A 22,039-nucleotide genomic window follows, 5' to 3' on the forward strand; every position below is an offset into this window, starting at 1 on the left:
AGGCGCAATTTGGCCATATTCTGTATCAATGCACATAACATTTGGGAACACCCTCAGAAATGCCCCTATCCATACCCCCAAATATGTACATGTATTAGGATTTACATGCACATCGTTATAGAATGTAATGCGCATGTAATTTGCCAATTAGTGCTGATAATTGGTTGTCTCCAATTATCAGCACTGATTGGCTTGTTACTTGATTAAGTTCCGCGCATTAAATTGGGTGCATGCCCAATTTAACTTGCATAACCCTTAGCGCCTTATGTAGGATTTGGCCCAATGTGCTGGTGACAAAAGCAGTATAAAAGGTTTTGTCTTGTTTCTTTGCTTGTGTTTCAGTTATTTTGCAGTAGATTTGGAGGAGATCTGGTGTCAATTTGCAATCACCAAAGCAGACACAACTTCTTGGTAGTGTTATTAATCAGTGCTTGACGTTTTAACACAGTGTTTCTCACCTCATTAGGACAAGCATAATATGGCTTTCTGCCAAAGATGTGCAGATGGCATAAGTACGGGAGATAGATTGCTACAGGCTGTCTGTAAAAGTCAGAACTATACAACCATATTGGTTTTTATTAGTTATTTCTTTACAGCCATCAAAATAACTTTCTTAAGTATCTTTGGCCTTTATTTTAGAAATATATCCATGGGTGAATAGTGACATTTGCATATGTAGCTTGTATATGTATGTAAGTGTCGATTTTAGAGAGCCACAATTTACAGATAAAAATCCACCAGGCAGAGATTTCAAGGGGATAAGGGGATGGGGGCTAGGTCATTGCCTGGGCATGATTTGGGTGGTACCAAAATGTACATATTCCTCATTTTACAAAGGGAGAATATGTTTATGGGGGGAACGTTTTCTTGTTGGGTTTACACTAGCTCAGAGGCATACAGAGATTTTTTAAAAGTGCTCATTTAAGGGAGTAATTGTCCTTTATCTCCTGTTGTTTATTTCCTCATCCAAAATGAAGAAAAATAAAGATTGCAGACTCACTACTTAATTGGCAGCACTTATACAAAATAAAATGGGGCAGCTATAAAAAGAAGTGGTGCTACTTACTCATAGAAGTAGCAAAATTGCTGCTTCTACCTGAGAGTGCTGGCATTTCATTGTGGAAGCTGCCGAGTTCATGCCATTCATTTTTTCCAGCATGTATATTTGTAAGATGGCTACTCCCACTGGGTGTGCAACCAAAAACACATGCTCAGCCTTTCCTAAGATACCGCTGGAATTGAGCACATCCTGACCTGAACATTTCAGTTCTGATCTCTGCATCCTATGTGTAAGGACAAACAAAAAACAGAAAGGAAAAAGACCTTTCCACAGTCAGCAGTCAAACAAAAAAAGTGGAAGGCCCTAAGTCAAAGAGGACACCACTCAGTTTTTACTGGCACTCTCGCCTTCTACAAGCCTAATAGTGGTGTACTCTTTGCCCACACTCTCTGTTCTCAGGGCACTGCTTTCAGCAGGACTCTCAAGCCAATTGCACCATTGACAGGACCCCTGATGAAGGCATATTTGCCAAAACACAGCCAGTGTTGGGTGTTTGATGTCAAGTGAATCCTGTATACTGCATTTGAAGACTGTATTTTGCATATGCCTTTTGGATCCTACAAATAAATTAAGCCTTTGGCCTGCCTGGTACTTTGCCTTGGTGCCTTCTATTTTTTTTGGTTGATTTCTATGCATGAAGGGCAAGTGGGCATCTATTTTGGGGTACCCATATGTCTTTATAAAATACCAGCACAAAACTTGCAGAAATCATGGCTAAAATTAAGCCACATCCATTTACTTGTGCTCAGGCGTAGGTGAAAATGTATAAACATTAAGTAAGTGTGTATGCACACATTTTATAAATTACCTATATAAACTTTGATTCAAACTGTGCTCCACTCAAGCTCCATCCCCAAGCACACCTACATCCGATCATGGAAAAGTATGAAACTACTTGCCATCAAGAATACTTTTATATGGGGAAAACCTTATGAGAGGCCTCTCATACATATATACTGGCATTTTACATGTGTAAAACATGTTTTATAAGAGGAAAAGAGCTCATAAAACTATGTGACTGAATACATGTTGTAAGTACACATGTTGACAAGATTGTGTGTGTCTATATGTGCACCATACATAGGCGTTCCTGAGAAAGCTGAGTGGAGCCAGGATGGAGTTGCTATGTACTTATGTACAGTACAATCTCGATTATTCAACCTTCGTTAATCCGATCATCTGGCATATCTGACAGACCCCCCTCGTCATCTTGTCTTTCTGTTTTCCGGTGTATCACAGAGGGAAGTTTCATAGCTTGGGACAATTTGTTTCATACTCAGGACCCTGCTTTTACAGCCTTTATTTATTCATTGTTTGAGGGGTTATCATTGTTTTCCGTATTATCCGACTTTTCACTTATCCGACAACAGTTCGGTCCCGTTTATGTCAGATAATCGAGACTTTACTGTATTTTATAAAATATGTGTGCACATTCTGTTATAAATTTTGTGCATGAGAACTTATTTGTGCACTATTGAGGATGACTTTGGGTACCTATTTTATAAAAGAAACATATGTGTCTAGATGTGGTTGGCATGATGGCAAATTGCCAACCAGTGTTTAAGCATGAATAACTATAACCTGCACAGAATGGCAGGTGCGGCCCTGGCCACATGTTGGGCAGACTGGATGGACCACACATCTGCCATCATTTACTGTGTTACTGTGTTATTGTATGTGCCTTTATAAAACTACCACAGGGAAGGTAGGTACACATTTATACCAGCTCCAAGGTAGGTATAACTGAGGATCTTTCAGCAATATTATAGTTGATTATGGATTTTATAAAGTTTAGGCAATTTTAGAAGTTTATTATTCAGTCATACCACTGTGAATGGTCAATGCTGTACTTATATTTGAAGAAGTATTTTAGTAGAATTTGTATGGTATTACGTTTTGTATGATGCATGTTTACGTGTATTGTGGTATATCGAACCAATAAATGCAATCCAATCCAATCCACAATCTACTTGTCTTTATAAAATAGGCTTAACATAGGCACCTTAAAAGGCACTTTACCCCCTTATAAAATTACCTCCTTTATATTTATTTATTTTATTTATTTGTAGCATTTGTATCCCACATTTTCCCACCAATTTGCAGGCTCAATGTGGCTTACATTTGCCGTAATGGCGATTGCCATTTCCGGGTAACAGAATTACAAATGGTATTGCATTAAGGTACAAATTATAAATGGTATTGCAATCAGGTGCAGACATACATGGTAGAGAAGAATACATTACGGTATTGCATATAGGTTCCTGAGTGATATTGGTGATATTGGTGTGCCAACTTTGTATGTATGTAATCCCCCATGCAATTTTATATGAGCCCACCTGAGTATGTAAATCACTGATCTACACTTTAAAGTCCCTTATAAAATAATCACCAAAATGGTAGAGGAAGAACAACAAAGACCAAGTAAGGCTTGTTGCAGCACAGTAGGCAGGCACAGATGGGCAGGCTGCATGAACCAAGTGCTCCTTATCTGCCAACATCTTCCCTGTTTCTCTTTTAGCCCAACACATGTGTTTTGGTTATTTTTAAGCCTTGTGAATTAGATTTGCCTTTAGGACAGTTGTTCCCAAACCTGGTCCTGGAGGCATCCCAGCCAGTCAGATTTTTAGGATATCCACAAATGAATATTCATGATAGAGATTTGTATGCACTGCCTCCACTGCATTCTAATCTGTCTTATGAATATTCATTGTATATATCCTGAAAACCTGACTGGCTGGAGTGCCTCCAGGACCAGGTTTGGGAACCAGTGCTATAGGTTGACTGACACGCATTTGGCTCTATCAGAAACCAGAGTTGTAGATTACAAAAAAAAAAAAGACAGACAGACAGTCTAAGTGTCCCAAGAATGCTTGTAAACAGTATGACCCTAGAAGGACAACAGTGGTGAAACATTTTTTTTCTGCCTGAGAGAGAGAGAGGGGGGGGGGGTGTATTTGGCTTTTTGTCTACTCCTTTATCCCACCAATCTCTCATCAAAAGGGAGGGAGGGAAAGTCTGTACTGAGGTTTCTTATACTCTGATATAAAAAGAAAGCAAAGTACATGCTGAGCTTATAAAAAAAAGCAGTAGAAAGCAACTCAACACATTATTACTCTAATATATCTCCAGATCTAATTACTAGCAAAACAGCTCCTACGATGCTATGCAGCCTTGGAAAGATAAACAAACTCCTTCCAATTATAATCCACACTAGAAAACAAAAATACATCATGACTGACTGATCCGGATAACAGTATCATGTTAGAAATAATATTCAAGCATAGCGAATTTAGTCCATAACAAGACAAGCTAAAAACAAACCTGCAGGCAGAAGTCCAAATAGCTTGAGTTACCCTATTCCAGGACTTAGAGAATTTTACTTATTTTTGGTAAATAAAAATGATCATATTATGTTGAAAATGCAGTTCAGTTACCATGTATCTTATAAGACAACCAATAAACCTATTAAATGTAGATGAGGGTTTTTTTTTTTTTCTGACTTAGCAGACTCTTTCTGCGCCTTTGGGACTCTAGCTCAAATGGAACAAGGGCTGAGATCAGGCACCGTGAGTCTTCATGCCCAACTAGCCAGGGATTTTTTCCCTTGTTTTATTTCCTTTCCCAATTTATTTGTAGGCCAGTCATTGCATTAACATTCTATGACTGAGGGCTGTGTACCAAGGGATCTTGCTAGAATCTTAAATCTAGACACTACATGAGGCATGCACAATTCTCCCATTATTTATACCTAGAGAGCAAGCCCAAGGGCATCTGATGCCCCAGGGGAACCTTTAGCTCTGTTCCCCACCTCCAGGGTCAGCTCAAGGCCCCTCACTCCTATGTTCAGCATTCCCCCTGCCCTACTCCCTCAGCATTCCCTTTCCCTACCTCTCCATAGTCCAGCATCACCCCTTTCCTTTGCTTCCCTTCCCCACCTCATAGTTGCCAGTATCAACCCTTTCTTACTCCCCTCCACAAGTGTCCAGCATCTCCCCTTCCCTAGACCCACCTACTTTCTAGCATCTTTCCTTCCCTTATCCTCTGTAGTCCAGCATTTCCCCTTCAGTTCACTACCTATTCCCCAGATGTCCAGTAACTCCCCTTCCCTTCTTTCCCCCATCCATGTATCTAGCATTGTCCCATCCCTATTCCCTAGCATCTCCCCTTTCCTTCCCCCATACCAAGTCTTTACGCTTCACTGTTCCTCTCAAGTGTTCAGCACTACCCCTTTGCATCTCTACCCTCCCTCATCCAGTGTCTTGCATCTCCCTTCTTCTGTTCCTACCTATGCCATCACTGCTGCTGGAGCTGTGTTGTTTCTGCCACCACTGTCCTCCATAAAGCAAAGTGAAAACAGCTGTATGGAGGCAGGTGGGATGTGTCAGGCCTTGGGCATGCATCTGCTCAAGGCACTGCACTGGCTGCCCTCACTTTACTTTAGGCCTGTGCTGCCCCCAGATTTGTGCCATCCTGTTCTGTGAAGTGGTAGTGCAGGCCCTGAATATACATGTATTTGCCAGCACATATGGAAGAGCAGTGATTTCACTATCCTACCCATGTACAAAAAGAGCAGCATCACTCAGCATCTTCAACGTATAGATGCTAGAAATTTTGGGGCAGGTTCAATAAAGGGCACCTAAATTTAAGCGGTGGGATACAAGGTGCTCAGCGCAAATTTTATATCGGCAGTTTCATGTGAAACTACAATTATAGAACACCAGCTTAAGTGCCCATTTTTGCTCCCAACTTTAGGTGTGAACGTTGACTGGTGTAAATGCTTGTGCCTAACTACTGGCATTGCAAGTATTCTATAAAACCATACCTAAATGCAAGGCATGCTCCTGACCCACTCATGCCCATCCCTTAGCCCTGCCCCCTTGGAAATGCACACTATAGAAATTAGGCACACTATTTGTAGAATAGGGGCGCAGAACATCACAACTAATTAATGTCAATTAATGTCTGTTAAGGCCAATTACTGACAGTTATCACCAGTTAAGCACCAATTAGTTTATGAGCATAAACAACCCTATTCTGTAACCTTGATCCCAATTGTGCACTTATCTTTGGGCACCATTTATAGAATAGTGACTTATCCCCTTAATTCTATTAAAAAAAACGTTAAAAATTGTGCATGCAAATTTGGGCGCCTACTCAAATTGTGCATGCCAATTTAGTTGAATAATGAGTCAATTAGCACCAATAATTGACTTTTTCACAAGCAATTATTGGCGCTAATTGAAATCAATTAAAATGTACGCACATAAATTTAGGCACGTGATCTGCATCTAAATTTTATGCAGGTCCTGGAAAAGAGGGCACGGAAATGGGAGGGTCATAGGCATTTCAGGGTAGAGCATGGGGTGGATTCCAGTTACACTCACAATTCTAGAATAAGGGGGTTCTGCGCATAAATTTAGACATTGGCATTTGCACCATGTTTTCATTGGTAGAATTCTACGTGCCTAAATTTACATTAGATCCCTGTACTTAAGCATTATTCTATAAACAGTGCCTAGGTGCAGCTTATAGAATAGGGATTAAGTATTTTTTCAGCACCAATTTGTCAGGTGCCATTTATAGAATTCGCCCCTATATGTGGAGGTGCGAATTTTTGACACCTCCAGGCAGAGTGCCAACAACTATAGAGTCTCCATTATAGACAATTTTTTGTATAAGTGCAGCCAATTAAGCAGTGAAGATCCAAAGGTGATTTGTGACAAATTGAAGGCCAAAAAACTGTGGGCTACGCCCAATTGGCTCCTTGAGCACTCATTTCAAGCCTTGTCCATAGGTTTCATCAGGGACCCTGATTAAACCTATGCATGCTGCATAGCTCATGCAAAGTCAACATGGAAATTTTTCAAAATACACTTGTATTCTCATTGTAAAGTGGGAAATACATGTATACATTTTTGGTTTGCCAAACCATATCCACCGCATGCTCTCTTAGTATCTGTTCGTGTTGAGCTTCTGCATGTGGAAGTAGTGGCATTCTGCCAATTTACAGGTTTACATGCCACTATTTCCACATGTAGATGCTTCTAATGGCTCCTCAGTGTCTTTCTATTTCTGTTGTAACATTTGCATATTTTAAGTTCCAGTGTAACCAATTGATTTCAAAAGTACACACCAAATGAACTGACCCTACCGATATTAAACTGTACTGATTCACATAATGCAGAATCAATTCATCAGTGTTTGATGGTTCCCTGTGCTGGCAGTGTACTCTTATGTGGCAGCTTAACTCCTAGCAGAAGTACTGCAAGACTACAGCTAGGGGGAGGGGATCAAACGGTGCTATTTTGAATTCAGCACCAAATGGGGCAGGAGCAACTAAGAATCATTCTTGCAGCAGTAAGTCCTAAGGGGGGTCAGGTGTGTCTTCAGGGGATAAGCTAGTCTTCTGATGGGAGGGGGGGGGGGGGATGGAGAGGGAGTCCTAGCTTAGTTCTGGCATCCAGGAGCTTTGGGCCACATGTTAGGGCCTGATGCTCCTGGGAAGAAGAATAATGCAGTTTATGAGGTAGATTTCAAATTGCGTTATTCTTTTACCATGGGAATTACTAACCTTCAAGTAATAAGTTACCACAGGTTTGGGACTCTTGTGCTAAATTAAGCTGCAGTAAAATATGATATTTTACTACAGCTTAGTAACTTCCCCTCTAAAAAGTGGATGATGTATGTTACCAGGGTCAAAAATTTATGCTGATCAAAAATACCATCCTGGAAGCCCAGGTCAAATATATTCCATGTATTAAAAAAGGATGGAGGAAGACCAAACAACAGCCAGCACGATTTAAAAAAGTGAGGTGAAGGAAGCTATTAGAGCTAAAAGAAAATCCTTCAGAAAATGGAAGAAGGAACTGACTGAAAATAATAAGAAACAGCCTAAGGAATGTCAAGTCAAATGCAAAACCCTGATAAGGAAGGCAAAGAGGGACTTTGAAAAAAAGGTTGTGTTGGAGGCAAAAACATATAGCAAAAATTTTTATAGGCAAGAAGCCGGCAAAAGAATCGGTTGGACTGCAAGATGACTGAGGGATAAAAGGGGCAATCAGGGAAGACGTGCAGAGATGAAATGAATACTTTGCTTCGGTCTTCACCGAGGAAGATTTGGGAGAGATACCAGTGCTAGAAATGGTATTCAAAGCTGGCGAATCAGAGAAACTGAATGAAATCTCTATAAACCTGGAGGATGTAATGGGGCAGTTTCACAAATTGAAACCAACTGAAAGTAACAGGATAGATCATAAGGAATGCCAAGCCAAATGCAAAGCGGAGATAAGGAGGGCAAAAAAGGACTTTGAGAAGAAATTAGCGTTGGAAGCAAAAATACATAGTAAAAACTTTTTTAGATACATTAAAAGCAGGAAACCGGCCAAAGAGTCGGTTGGGCCGCTGGACGAAAATGGTGTTAAAGGGGCGATCAAGGAGGACAAAGCCGTAGCGGAGAAATTAAATGAATTCTTTGCTTCGGTCTTCACCGAGGAGGATTTGGGGGGGACACCGGTGCCGGAAAGAATATTTGAAGCGGGGGAGTCGGAGAAACTAAACAAATTCTCTGTAACCTTGGAGGATGTAATGGGTCAGTTCAGCAAGCTGAAGAGTAGTAAATCACCGGGACCTGATGGTATTCATCCCAGAGTATTAATAGAACTAAAAAATGAACTTGCGGAGCTACTGTTAGAAATATGCAATCTGTCCCTAAAATCGAGTGTAATACCGGAAGACTGGAGGGTAGCCAATGTTACTCCGATTTTTAAGAAAGGTTCCAGAGGAGATCCGGGAAATTATAGACCGGTGAGTCTGACGTCAGTGCCGGGCAAGATGGTGGAGGCTATTATTAAGAATAAAATTGCAGAGCATATACAAAAACATGGACTGATGAGACAAAGTCAGCACGGATTTAGTGAAGGGAAGTCTTGCCTCACCAATCTAATGCATTTTTTTGAGGGGGTAAGCAAACATGTGGACAATGGGGAGCCGGTTGATATTGTATATCTGGATTTTCAGAAGGCGTTTGACAAAGTGCCGCACGAAAGACTCCTGAAGAAATTGCAGAGTCATGGAATCGGAGGTAGGGTATTATTATGGATTAAGAACTGGTTGAAAGATAGGAAGCAGAGAGTAGGATTGCGTGGCCAGTATTCTCAGTGGAGGAGGGTAGTTAGTGGGGTCCCGCAGGGGTCTGTGCTGGGTCCGTTGCTTTTTAATGTATTTATAAATGACCTAGAGATGGGAATAACTAGTGAGGTAATTAAATTCGCCGATGACACAAAATTATTCAGGGTCGTCAAGTCACAGGAGGAATGTGAACGATTACAGGAGGACCTTGCGAGACTGGGAGAATGGGCGTGCAAGTGGCAGATGAAGTTCAATGTTGACAAGTGCAAAGTGATGCATGTGGGTAAGAGGAACCCGAATTATAGCTACGTCTTGCAAGGTTCCGCGTTAGGAGTTACGGATCAAGAAAGGGATCTGGGTGTCGTCGTCGATGATACGCTGAAACCTTCTGCTCAGTGTGCTGCTGCGGCTAGGAAAGCGAATAGAATGTTGGGTGTTATTAAGAAGGGTATGGAGTCCAGGTGTGCGGATGTTATAATGCCGTTGTATCGCTCCATGGTGCGACCGCACCTGGAGTATTGTGTTCAGTACTGGTCTCCGTATCTCAAAAAAGATATAGTAGAATTGGAAAAGGTACAGCGAAGGGCGACGAAAATGATAGTGGGGATGGGACGACTTTCCTATGAAGAGAGGCTGAGAAGGCTAGGGCTTTTCAGCTTGGAGAAGAGACGGCTGAGGGGAGATATGATAGAAGTGTATAAAATAATGAGTGGAATGGATCGGGTGGATGTGAAGCGACTGTTCACGCTATCCAAAAATACTAGGACTAGAGGGCATGAGTTGAAGCTACAGTGTGGTAAATTTAAAACGAATCGGAGAAAATTTTTCTTCACCCAACGTGTAATTAGACTCTGGAATTCATTGCCGGAGAACGTGGTACGGGCGGTTAGCTTGACGGAGTTTAAAAAGGGGTTAGATAGATTCCTAAAGGACAAGTCCATAGACCGCTATTAAATGGACTGGAAAAATTCCTCATTTTTAGGTATAACTTGTCTGGAATGTTTTTACGTTTGGGGAGCGTGCCAGGTGCCCTTGACCTGGATTGGCCACTGTCGGTGACAGGATGCTGGGCTAGATGGACCTTTGGTCTTTCCCAGTATGGCACTACTTATGTACTTATGTACTTATGTAAATCTCCTGGACTGGATGATATTCATCCCAGAGTACTGATAGGATTGAAAAATGAACTTTCAGAACTATTGTTTGCAATATGTAATTCATCTTTAAAATTGAGCATGGTACCGGAAGATTGCAGGGTGGCCAACGTAATGCCGATATTTCAAAATGTTTTCAGAGGGGATCCAGGAAATTATAGACCGGTGAGCCTGACATCGGTGCCAGGCAAAATGGTAGAAACTATTATAAAGAACAAAATTACAAAGCATATTCAAAAGCATGGATTAATGAGACAAAGCCAACATGAATTTAGTGAAGGGAACAAACATGTGGATAAAGGTGAGTCAGCTGATATTGTGTTTCTGGATTTTCAAAAGGCGTTTGACAAAGTACCTCATGAAAGACTCCAGAACAAATTGGAGAGTCATGGGATAGGAGGTAGTGTCCTATTGTGTATTGAAAACTGGTTAAAAGATAGAAAACAGAGTAGGGTTAAATGGTCAGTATTCTCAATGGAGAAGGGTAGTTAGTGGGGTTCCCCAGGGGTCTGTACTGGGACCGCTGCTTTTTAACATATTTATAAATGATCTAGAGATGGGAGTAACTAGTGAGGTAGTTAAATTTGCTGACAACACAAAGTTATTCAAAGTTGTTAAATCACAAGAGGATTGTGAAAAATTACAAGAGGACGTTACCAGATGATGTTTAATGTGAGCAAGTGCAAAGTGATGCATGTGGGAAAGAGGAACCCAAATTATAGCTACGTAATGCAAGGTTCCACGTTAGGAGTCACCGACCAAAAAAGGGATCTTGGCGTCATCATTGATGATATGTTGAAACCCTGTGCTCAGTGTGCTACGGCAGCTAGAAAAGCAAATAGAATGTTAGGTATTATTAGGAAAGGAATGAAAAACAAAGATGAGGACATTATAATGCCTTTGCCGCACCTCGAATATTGTGTTCAATTCTGGTCACTGCATCTCAAAAAAGATATAGTGGAAGTAGAAAGGGTACAGAGAAAGGCGATGAAAATGATAAAGGGGATGGGACGACTTCCCTATGAGGAAAGGCTGAAGTGGCTAGGGCTCTTCAGCTTGGAGAAAAGATGGCTGAGGGGAGATATGATAGAGGTCTATAAAATAATGAGTGGAGTGGAATGGGTAGACGTGAATCATTTGTTTACTGTTTCCAAAAATACTAGGACTATGGGGACATGCGATGAAGCTACAAAGTAGTAAATTTAAAATGAATCAGAGAAAGTTTTTCTTCACTGAACATGTAATTAAACTCTGGAATTCGTTGCCAGAGAATATGGTAAAGACGATTAGCTTAGCGGGGTTTAAAAAAGGTTTGGACGGCTTCCTAAAGGAAAAGTCCATAGACCATTATGACTTGAGGAAAATCCACTGCTTATTTCTGGGATAAGCAGTATAAAATGTAATGAACTCTTTTTTGGGATCTTGCCAGGTATTTGTGACCTGGATTGGCCACTGTTGGTAATAGGATGCTGGGCTTGATGGACTTTTGGTCTGTCTCAGTGTGGCAAAACTTATGTACTTACGTCTCACAAAGGGATTTTGTTTCTATATATTTGGTTTATAGCTAGACTTTCAGAGCTTATTCTCGTTACTACAGATTTGAATTCTTGGCTTTTGATAACTCTGTTAGTTTAGTAAGAATGGCATATCTATGCATATCTAGATTCTTCTTTTTCATTTACATTACCCTGTGCCTAGATACTGATATAGAAATCATTGTGGCATTCTCATTTTACTTCTACATAACTGGATCAGGTAAGAGAGTAGAGGTGAGAAGCTTCTTTTGAATGTGTTAGTGGTTGCTTTGTTGAAATGTGTAAACAGCATATACAGGTACAAATTTTGTAAATATATGTCTAAAGCAATAAATCAGATAGATATCTTGTTTAATATCTATGTTTTATCTGTTAAATTTTCTGTAAGTGTACGGTAACTCCCCCCACCCACCCCAATGACCACCATTTCTTCCTCCATACCCCTCCCCCTACCACCACAGGTACCGACATTTCTTCCTCCGTACCCCTCCATCTCCTCCCCCCCCCCCGCCCCCCATGGTTACCAGCATTTTACTGGCAGTTCCTTCCTACCTTCCTTTGGCTGATGCGGACAAAGTAAGTTAGGCGCAGGGTCAGTGCAGCTAGTTATACGCTGGGCTGGTACAGGGTCAGTCAGGGCCTTAAGCATCTATCTGTGCATGCTCAAGGCCTTGCACCGACTCTGTACCAACCCAGCGCATAACTTACTTTGTCCACGTCAGCCGAAGGAAGGTAGGAAGAAACTGCCAGTAAAATGCTTATAACTGCAGGGTCGGGGGGGGGGGGGGTAGGGGTATAAAGGAACAAATGGCAGGCTCAAATTTAAAACAAGACCCCATTTTGGGGCCTTTTTTTGGCCCAAAAATCTCTGTTATTATTTGAGTTTATATGAAATAAAGTCTGCAATGGACCAGTGTGCCAAAGAACAAGTGTAGTGGCCCTCAGGTAGAACAAGAGGTAGAGACCAAGGTCAGAGAAACCAAGTTTATTGGAGGACCCATGTTTCGGGGTGTTGCCTGCATCAGTCCAGGGGTCAAATGGTGGTCTCACAAATGTAGGGCTTCCAGTAATAGTTCCACAGTGAATGTATTGTAAATAAAATCAGCAAACTCTAGCATTCATTGTGGACCTATTACTGGAAGCCCTACATTTGAGAGACCACCATTTGACCCTTGATGCAGGCAACACGCCGAAACACAGGCCGTGTTGGGTCCTCCAGTAAACTTGGTTTCTCTGATCTTGGACTTTGCCTCTTTTTCCATCTGAGGGCCTTCACTGTTTCTTCGGCACATTCCTTTTGTGTTGTTGATTTCCTTTGGTCTGCTTGTTCTGCAATAGACCAATGACTGTATAATGTAAATATACCACATGCACACAATTGAACCTGTTACTAGAACCAACGACAATTCAACTGAGAAAAACAATAAGTGAAAGCATATATTAAAAGGTACATTGACATTCCTGCTGGGTTTTTTTAACACAATAGGATTGGAAATGTGGAATGGCATTTTAGAAAGGATGTCAAACTCAGAATATGGACGTCCAAGTCAGGATGTCACAAATGGATGGCCGTCTCACATGTATTTTAAAACAGGATACAGCCTGTTCTAAAATACATGAGAGATGGATGTCCATGTACTGGAAACATCCAGCATGAACATCCATTTTACAAACATAAACATCTGAATTATGAACGGGGAGTGTGTGTGTGTTGGGGGGGGGGGGGGGGGGGTATATCTGTGTGGTAGCATAGGAACATCCATCTTATAAAATGGCCATAGAGATGTCCATGCAGAGCAGAGGATTGAGAATCAGGGGACCCAGTTTCAAATCTCCCTTCAGCTGTTTGTGGGTTGTTTTTTTAATTGTGAGCCCTCCAGGAACATAAAATTACCGCCTGTATCTGAATGTACACCACTTCAATAGCCTTCAAGCTTGTGGGTGTCTTATATATTCAGGTACCACAGGTATTTTTCTGTGCCTATCGAGCTCACAATTTAAAAAAAGTTGATCTAAGTCCCTTGGCTCTCGGTCCACTGCACTAACTATTAGGCTGCTCTGTATGCTATGCTGTTAAGAATATCCATAATCCCCTGGTTTCTATATATGGCAGTCAAAATTGTGTTTGCTAATTTAGGTATGAGACTTATTTCTGTGTACAATTTGAGTAACAAGCCAATTAGTGCCAATAATTGAGTACTAACAATCAATTATTGGTAATAATTGGCGACAATTTGGATTTGTGCATGCATCTTGCTAAGCAATATTCTATCAAGATGCACACCCAAATCTTTTAGCATGCAGCTAAAAAGGGGGCATGGCCATGGGAGGGACATGGGTGCACAGGCGGCCCAAGACGATCTGCCACCTAAGGTGAGAAATGAGCTGCCTTCCCGGCTCCTCCTCTGCCACCCACCGCCATGATCTGACATCCGTTCCTTCTCCAACCCCCTTCCCTGAACTTATGTTGTTTTTTTTTAAAGGTTACAACAGAGGCAGCAGCAATTCCCATAGGCTGCCCTGCCACCGGTCCCGGCCCCTTTTCTCTACTGCAGCTCTCCACTCTGAAGTAACTTCCTGTTTCCTTGGAGGTGGGCTGTAGTAGAGGGACAGGCGGCAGGGCAGCCTATGGGAATCACTGCTGCCGCTGTCGCTGCCGCCTTTTAAAAAACAAAAAAAGGTAAGTTCAAGGAAGGGGGTTGGGGAAGGAACAGAAGAGAGGAGATGCCGCCTCAGAAGAGTGCTGCCTGAGGCCCCCGCCTTAGGTGGCCTAATGGTAGGGCCACCACTACATGGGTAGGTCAGGGTATTCACTAAAGATATGTGCAGTATTATAGAATTGAGGGGATCTGTGCCTAATTTACATGTGAGGATTTACACCAGGTTTCAGTAAATCCTGGCACCCAAAGTTGGATGTGGATCCCGGCGCTGCATACTATTCTATAAACAGTGCCCAACTCAGAGCATCATTTATAGAATAGTGCTCAGCGCGCTTTTTTTTCAGCACCGAAATGTGGGCACTATTTACTGAATTTAGTTCAATACCTGAAACTGTCATAGAGCCTGGTTTCCCCTGCCAGTTTCATATTCAGGGGAGAGGGAGAGGGAGAGGAACAGAGACAGCAACCATCGGGTGATTAAGGAAGTGTCCTGTCTTAATCCCTCCAGCTGACAGCTGCTTTCTGTAACCTGGACATGACAAGCTCCAGGTCTAAATAACAGCATCCATCTTTTCAGACATGGATGTCTCTTCCCCTTCTGTGTTCAGAGATGGATGTCCATATGTTGGCCCTCCTTTGTCCCATCTAAAACAAATGCAGACCATGCCCCCTTGCCATATGGACATATTGCAGTGCTAGACATCCATCTCCTACCTTTGTAAAATTGGATTTAGATGTCCATGCAATATGAACATCTAAATGCCAGTTTTTAGACATCCAAAATAAGAATAGAGTATCTAAAATAACCACTGTGGCATTATATGTTATCTCCAATATACCTAGCCTGAGTCATGCACTAGAATTCCTTGTGGAACCCTGCAATCATGGGTCTTCAATCTAGCCACTAGGAATTGAGCAATGGCCATGACTCCTCCCCCTTTCCCTGCCCCTCCCTCTTGGACTTTATTGTCCCAGCTGACTCATGGTAGTGGAAGACTCTGTCGAACTGGGGGGCCTTCTCTATGGTAGTGCTAGTCTTTTAAACTGCAGAAGGTTTGTGGTATAAATGGTTGAAATAGCATTTGAAGTCTTATTGAATCAACTGTCCAGAGTTATTCTAGGTTTATAATCAAAAGGCAAAATGAGCATGCACAATATAAACTGCTATGTTTCTTTCAGTAAAGAGAAAACATTTTCAAATACATTTGAGAATAATTTGGAACTGCAAGGTCCCAGGCTTGGAAATGACCTTTAATCTTTTCGTCTATGATTCAAGTCCATCTTGTGGTTTTAAAGGAAACTAACTTTGCAAAAACACATAATCCCAAGTAAGGTATTCATTAACATCATCTCAGATCAGAGTTAGTGCACTGTGGAGCTGCAGACTAAATCAAAATCCAAAAAAGAACTTAGGGGAGGTCAGTTTCTAATTTTTGAAGCACACTGCTGCTACAATGTCTATCGTTTGAAACAGAACACGAATGAAATAATAACATCATATGAGCCAGATTTCATATTCCAGGGCTATCAAAAGCTTAGTAAAGGCTATGCATTTCTTCCATCAGTGGTACAAGATTAAAAGCTTCCCACTTGTATAACTCAACAATAGTGATTGACTTACAGGTTAGGAAGTTAATGATTACATACTTAGTTAACCATTACCATCACGCCACTTTCCTATTGCAGCAGATGCTCATGGGTAATGTTAGGAGAGTTATGGGCATCGTAAAGCATAAATAATAGGTTTTTTATTTTCCCACCTCAATACTTTCGTGTCTAAGATTTGCAGTGAAGCGTAGCTGGCGATCACATTACTGTGAAAGAGGACAGGTGTAAGCGACTTATTTGCAGTAGGTTTTTTATGTCGCACACTAAATTACTTCGTTGAGATACTACAGCTTTTATTTATGGTCCTTTGACCCAGAAACCATTACCAAAATTCCTTCAAAATGTTCATCTTCCAGAAGAAAGGACCGATGCGAAGCGGCCACTGTCCCATGACAGCCATGATATGCAGAGAAACGCCTTTGAGAAGTGTTACTCTAAATTAGGGAAAACCAAAACTCCATCAAGCCGAATCTCATGCTTTGCTTCAAAGTCATCCCATTCACCGGAACTAACAGAGATGTAAGGGCAGCTTATGTACAATAAAAAAAAAAATTGGCCGGCTACCAGAAGTCACCTCTGCCAGTCACAACTGCTTGGAGAAAGATTTATAGTTGTTACAGCTGAAAATATTTTCTCACATGGCACAAGCTGTGAAAGGTTAAGTGACTACAACTATTTTTCACCGATTTGCATTGGCGCTTGTCATTTTTATTCGCCAAGTACGCGGTATTTGCGTTTCAAAGGTCTACCTTATTTATAACTCACTTTTTCACAGATAATGACCAAAATCAAACATTTAGCTTATACAGACATGCGCATTTTTTTGTAAACAGGTAGTACAGTAACTTCTTAATCTAACTGAATGATCCCTGGTTCAGGCTGACAGTTGAGTAATGTCAACAGCCACAGATGGGCAAAAATAGCGCACCAGATAAAACTGGAAGTAATCTGGAGGCAGTAGCTTTAGGTGGCTTGAGCTGTGGTTGAATACTGGAGTAGCATGATGTGCTCGATTTACTGAGATCGATGCATAAAGGTGGAAGCAGGAGGAGGTATATCGCAAGTGATGAAACACACAAAGCAGTCATGGCACGCAAGTTTCTGAAAGCTGCATGAAAACAAACAGTACTCTATCGTAACTAGCAGAGCAATTGCCCCGGGATATTTATCAAAGAATGATTCTATACACAGGTTATAAAAGAGAGCTCCGTAATCAAATACTCAGGTATGCATTTTCAAAACCGAGGTTGACAGCAGACCAAGCCTACACAAAATATTGCCCCAGACCATTTCTGGAATAACTTGGAACCTCTTCGCTTTTGAAAGCAGGGTGCGCGCTTAACATTTTTGGGATTTTGAAAATAAAAACAGAAATAAGCATTAATAAGCATAACAGCGCTGGTTTAGAATTCTGTAATATCCCAGGTGCAGTCTGTTCTTTAAAAGCCTCAGGACTTGTTTCATAAAATGTTTCCTAAACATCACCAGCAGTTCTTGATTCTTTTTTTTCCCCTTATACTGAGGAGTTGGAAAACGAACAAAGTTTTTTAGTTTCCTGATTTATAAATACAGTATGTATTTGGCGGTGGGGGTGGGGGGGGGGGGGAGAACAGAGACGCGGGGTGGTGTTCAGCCTTGGATTTTTATCTCGATTGTGGGCAAAGCCGTCTGTTGCTGAAAATAGCTCAAATGCTGCTGGAACGGTAGCAGCAGCTGAAATTCTTTCAGTCTCTTATGCTGCCTCTGTCTCCCACTCTCTCTACTGCAGGCACTTGGATTTGGCTTCAGCCTAACATTCTGCAATTTCAACTTTCTTGCAAGGGCTAAGCAAGGAGGATTTGCATGCACCGAGACGAGGACGCCTGAGAAGCCGTGGTGGAACACTTCTGTTTGGTAGGTAGCAGTCTAACTATAAGAGAGTGTGTTTTGCTTTCTGTTGCACTCAGCACCGACAAGCTGTTCTTCAGTCAAAAAGCAAACTTGACAGATGAGCTGAAGGTGTTTGCGATTGAATTGTGCCTGTCGAAAGTATAACGGGTCACATAACTGATTATGTACGGATTCTGTTGTTTCTAAGGCAGAATTCGGATGCTCAGTTTGGCTTTCTATGTCATTCCTGCTTAATAATTCTCATATACTGTTTGCATTTTAAGGAGGATTTTCAGGCTGAAAGATTACCTCTCCCCTACCTAGACAGAGAGTGTGCATGCACAAATGAGGGATATTCACTAGGGGGTCCTTTTACTAAGCCGCTGTAAAACGTGGCCTGTGGAAGTGTAGGCGCGTGTATTGGGCGCGCACCGGGCCAGTTTTTACCGCATCTACAAAAAGTTGTTTTTTTTTAAATGGGACGGGAAAAGGGCCTGTGGTAAAAATGAAACCAGCGCATGCCCAAACCAGCCTAAGCCCTTAACACCACACATTGATCTAGCGGTAAAGGCTCACGCGCTACACGCGTGGTGACCAGTTGGCATGCACCAAGTGATGATTACCACCGCAACTGGTGCAAGTAGGAGTAAATAAATAAATAATTCATCCAGGCATTATGGACGCGTGCAAAATCTGAAATTACCGCCAGGAGGGTGCGCTGGCCGGGTGGTAGTCTCATTTTGGCGCTTCCTGCATACATGTAGAGCCTACCGCAGCTTAGTTAAAGGGCCCCTAGGTTTTCTGGGATATGTTTAAAATGAAATGTAAAAGAAAGCACAAATCCCCCCAAAAAGAAGAGTGAAGTAAATACATACCCTACCAACCCAACAAATGCCTGATCTCTGCAACACAATAACACTAGAATTCAAAATGCACAAAACACAACTCTCCCACTGTTCAACGACCTTATGTGGTTGTCCCACATGAACTTTATCTCATCTCAACATCACTCTGTATTTGTAAACACCAGAGACTGCAAACGTACCTCCGGTACGATGTAAGCCACATTGAGCCTGCAAATAGGTGGGAAAATGTGGGATACAAATGCAACAAATAAATAAATAACCCATACATACAAACTTCACAAATAACTCTTGAAGGCTGTGAGTGCAAATCTTCTTAACCACTGAACTGTATTCAGTTCACTTTTACAGAATATATATATATATATATATATATATATATATATATATATATATATATATATAGTTTTCATACAATTCTCCAAAATTATATATGTTTTCATTACATCGGGAGGAAAAAGCCTCAGGCATTAGGGGCCCTGTTTACAAAGGTGCACTAATGTTGTTAGCACGCGCTAACCATGTAGATACCCATAGTATTCCTATGGGCATCTACATGGTTAGCACGCGCCTTTGTAAACAGGGCCCTGTTTCCTAAGCAGCGTTATAGGTGTGTTAATGTTTCTAATGCAAGTTAACCATGTACATGCCTACAATATCCCTATAGGTGCCTACTTGTTTAGCACGTGTGCTAAGCGTAGGCGCATCTTAGTAAACAGGGCCCTAGGTATCTTGTTTGATTTTACACCTTATATTCATCAATCATAGGCTTTAAAAAAACTCCTAGAAAACTTTAATATATTATTATTATTATTATTATCAGAACAATCAAAATACTTAGCTTTTTTAAAAAGGCTCTGTTCAGGTCACCCTGATGCTGGCCACCGTTTCACTCAGGTTGGAACTGAACTGAAACACTCTTTTTGATAAGGTCTAGACCCCTCGAAGCAGTGGGCGTGGCGCTGCAAAATGGTGGGCAACGTCGGGGTGACCTGAGCAGAGCCTTTTAAAAAAAGCTACATATTTCGATTGTCCTTATAATAATATATTAAAGTTTTCTGGGAGGTTCTTTAAGCCTATGATTAATGAATATAAGGAGTAAAATCAAACAAGACACTATGTTGTCTGAGGTTTTTCCTCCCGATGTGACTAAAACACATATGATTTTGGAAAATGTATGAAAACTCAAAAAAATATATTCTGTAAAACTGAGCTGAATGCAGCTCAGCAGATGAGAAGATTTGCACTCATAGTCTTCAATAGTTATTTGTGAAGCTTTTGTGTGTGGAATGTAAAAAGAAAGCATGCATTTGTTTGAATGCTTGTGTCCATATTCCAGGCCTCTGGAAGCAAAATAGCAAGGACCAGGTATCTGGGATCAGGGATACAGGGAGAATTGCATTTAGCAAATCTCTGAAGACTGCTTAGAGTTTAGTAAAGGTTTGACTAAAAATCTTTTTTTTTTTTCCTATTGAAGCACTAACTTCATTAGGTTTGTTTTAGTATAGAATATAATTTAGTTGGCATGTGAATGATTACATTGACATTTGTGGTTAAAGTTTGATGGGGCTTTTTCTGAAAAAGCCGGTATGAACTTAAATAACTTGTTTGCCTGTACCAGCTGGGATGTATCCCAACATATTTCTTTCATTTTGTAGCATAATATTTTTGAAATTGCCTTCTTACCACCAGCCTTCCCTCCTTTTCTTCTAGTTTAGGAAGACGCTCCACAGGTTTCACGTTTTCCTGAAAAGATTAGGAACAAAGGAGCCCTTTTACTAAGCTGTGGTAAAAAGGGCCCTGCACTAACGGCGGGGCCATTTTTGCTGCGGCCTGAGGCCCTTTTTACTGCAGCAGGTAAAAAGACTGAAAAATGACATGGCCATGGGGTACGATTGCTCTTACTACGTGGCCATGCAGGGGGAAGCACTTACCGTCACCCCTGCATGAAGTGACGGTAAAGGACTCCTGTGCTAACCTGGCAGTAACCAGGTGGCATGTGGCGCTGCCTGATTACTGCCATTTAACTGCCGTACTAGAAAATAGGCAGCTAGTTTCCCTACTGCAGAAAATGGCTCATGCTAGGGCTGGAACTACCTCTGGTGTCCGTGTGGGCCAGCGATAGCTCTAGATTTGCAAATGGTAAGCCCTTACCCCCCCCCCCCCCCAGGGCATACGTAGATGGCCAATTTTGGGTGGGCCAGAGCCCAAGGTGGGTGGGCATGGAATTCACCACCCCTCCCCCCGGTCCTCCTCCGGTTTGCTCCTCTCTCCACCCCTCCCTGCCCCAAAACCCCAAATATTAAATACTTGAGCTGGCGGGGATCCCCAAACCCTGTCAGCTGAAGATTTCCTCCTCCTCGTCAAGCAGCCAGTACTCTTCCAAACGACCAGCCGGCAGCACTTGCCTCAAACTGATGCTGCTGGCAGGCCGTGCATGCTCGGTGCTTTTGCATGTGCGAAAACTGAGCATGTGCAGAAGGGCCAGTCTGTGTCAGCTCAAGGCAAGTGCTGCTGGCTGACATTTGGAAGAGCGCTGGCTGCCCAAGGAGAGAAAATTTTCAGCTGGCAAGGTTTGGGGATCCCCACCAGCCACAGCAAGTATCACAATTTTGGGTGGGCCTGAGTCCAAAGCGGGTGGGCCCTGGCCTGCCTGGACATTGCCTGCCTGGACATAATTTAAAAGTTTCTTTACTACTACTACTACTAATAATAAGCAAGACTATCTATTCAAAGAGGCAGTGTGGTAAAATGAGGACAGGGTCTGTTTTGTGTGGTAAACTGAGAGCCATGTGATCTGCTGAGTTAAGTTGTGCAATTTAGCACCAGATAGGATATTACATTTTGATTGCAGCTGTCACCAGTCCTTGGTGGGGAAACAAAAATGTATCCGTTGCCATAATCACCTCAGGTATAGCCATATGGATTACGAGTTTTCATCGTATGCTCTTTCCTTCATGTGACAGAGAGGTTCTCAACTTCAGCGATAGCACAGGACACCCCCTCTTTTTCTAGACTTAGTTGCCGTTGCAGCATTGATCAGTCCCTTATTGTCCTGTGCAATGACTTTGTAAAGCAGTGAAGTGGGATTAAATGACAGTTTCTAATGTCTACTGACTCTGGACCCGCGAGCTTGCCACAATTGCTATGTTCATCTCCACAA

General features: G+C 41.9%; 1 protein-coding gene across 2 annotated transcripts in view; it reads left to right on the top strand.

Moving 5' to 3' along the window:
• Positions 1-22,039, top strand: part of SORBS2 (sorbin and SH3 domain containing 2) — a 610,065-nt gene that overhangs the window by 56,495 nt on the left and 531,531 nt on the right. For both annotated transcript variants that reach the window (XM_030191487.1, XM_030191488.1), the window contains exon 2: positions 17,913-18,037. The gene's annotated coding sequence lies outside the window, so the exon portion shown is untranslated. The remainder of the gene's footprint in view (positions 1-17,912; positions 18,038-22,039) is intronic.

The sequence above is a fragment of the Microcaecilia unicolor genome, chromosome 2, assembly GCF_901765095.1.
Source record: "Microcaecilia unicolor chromosome 2, aMicUni1.1, whole genome shotgun sequence".
NCBI lineage: Eukaryota > Metazoa > Chordata > Amphibia > Gymnophiona > Siphonopidae > Microcaecilia > Microcaecilia unicolor.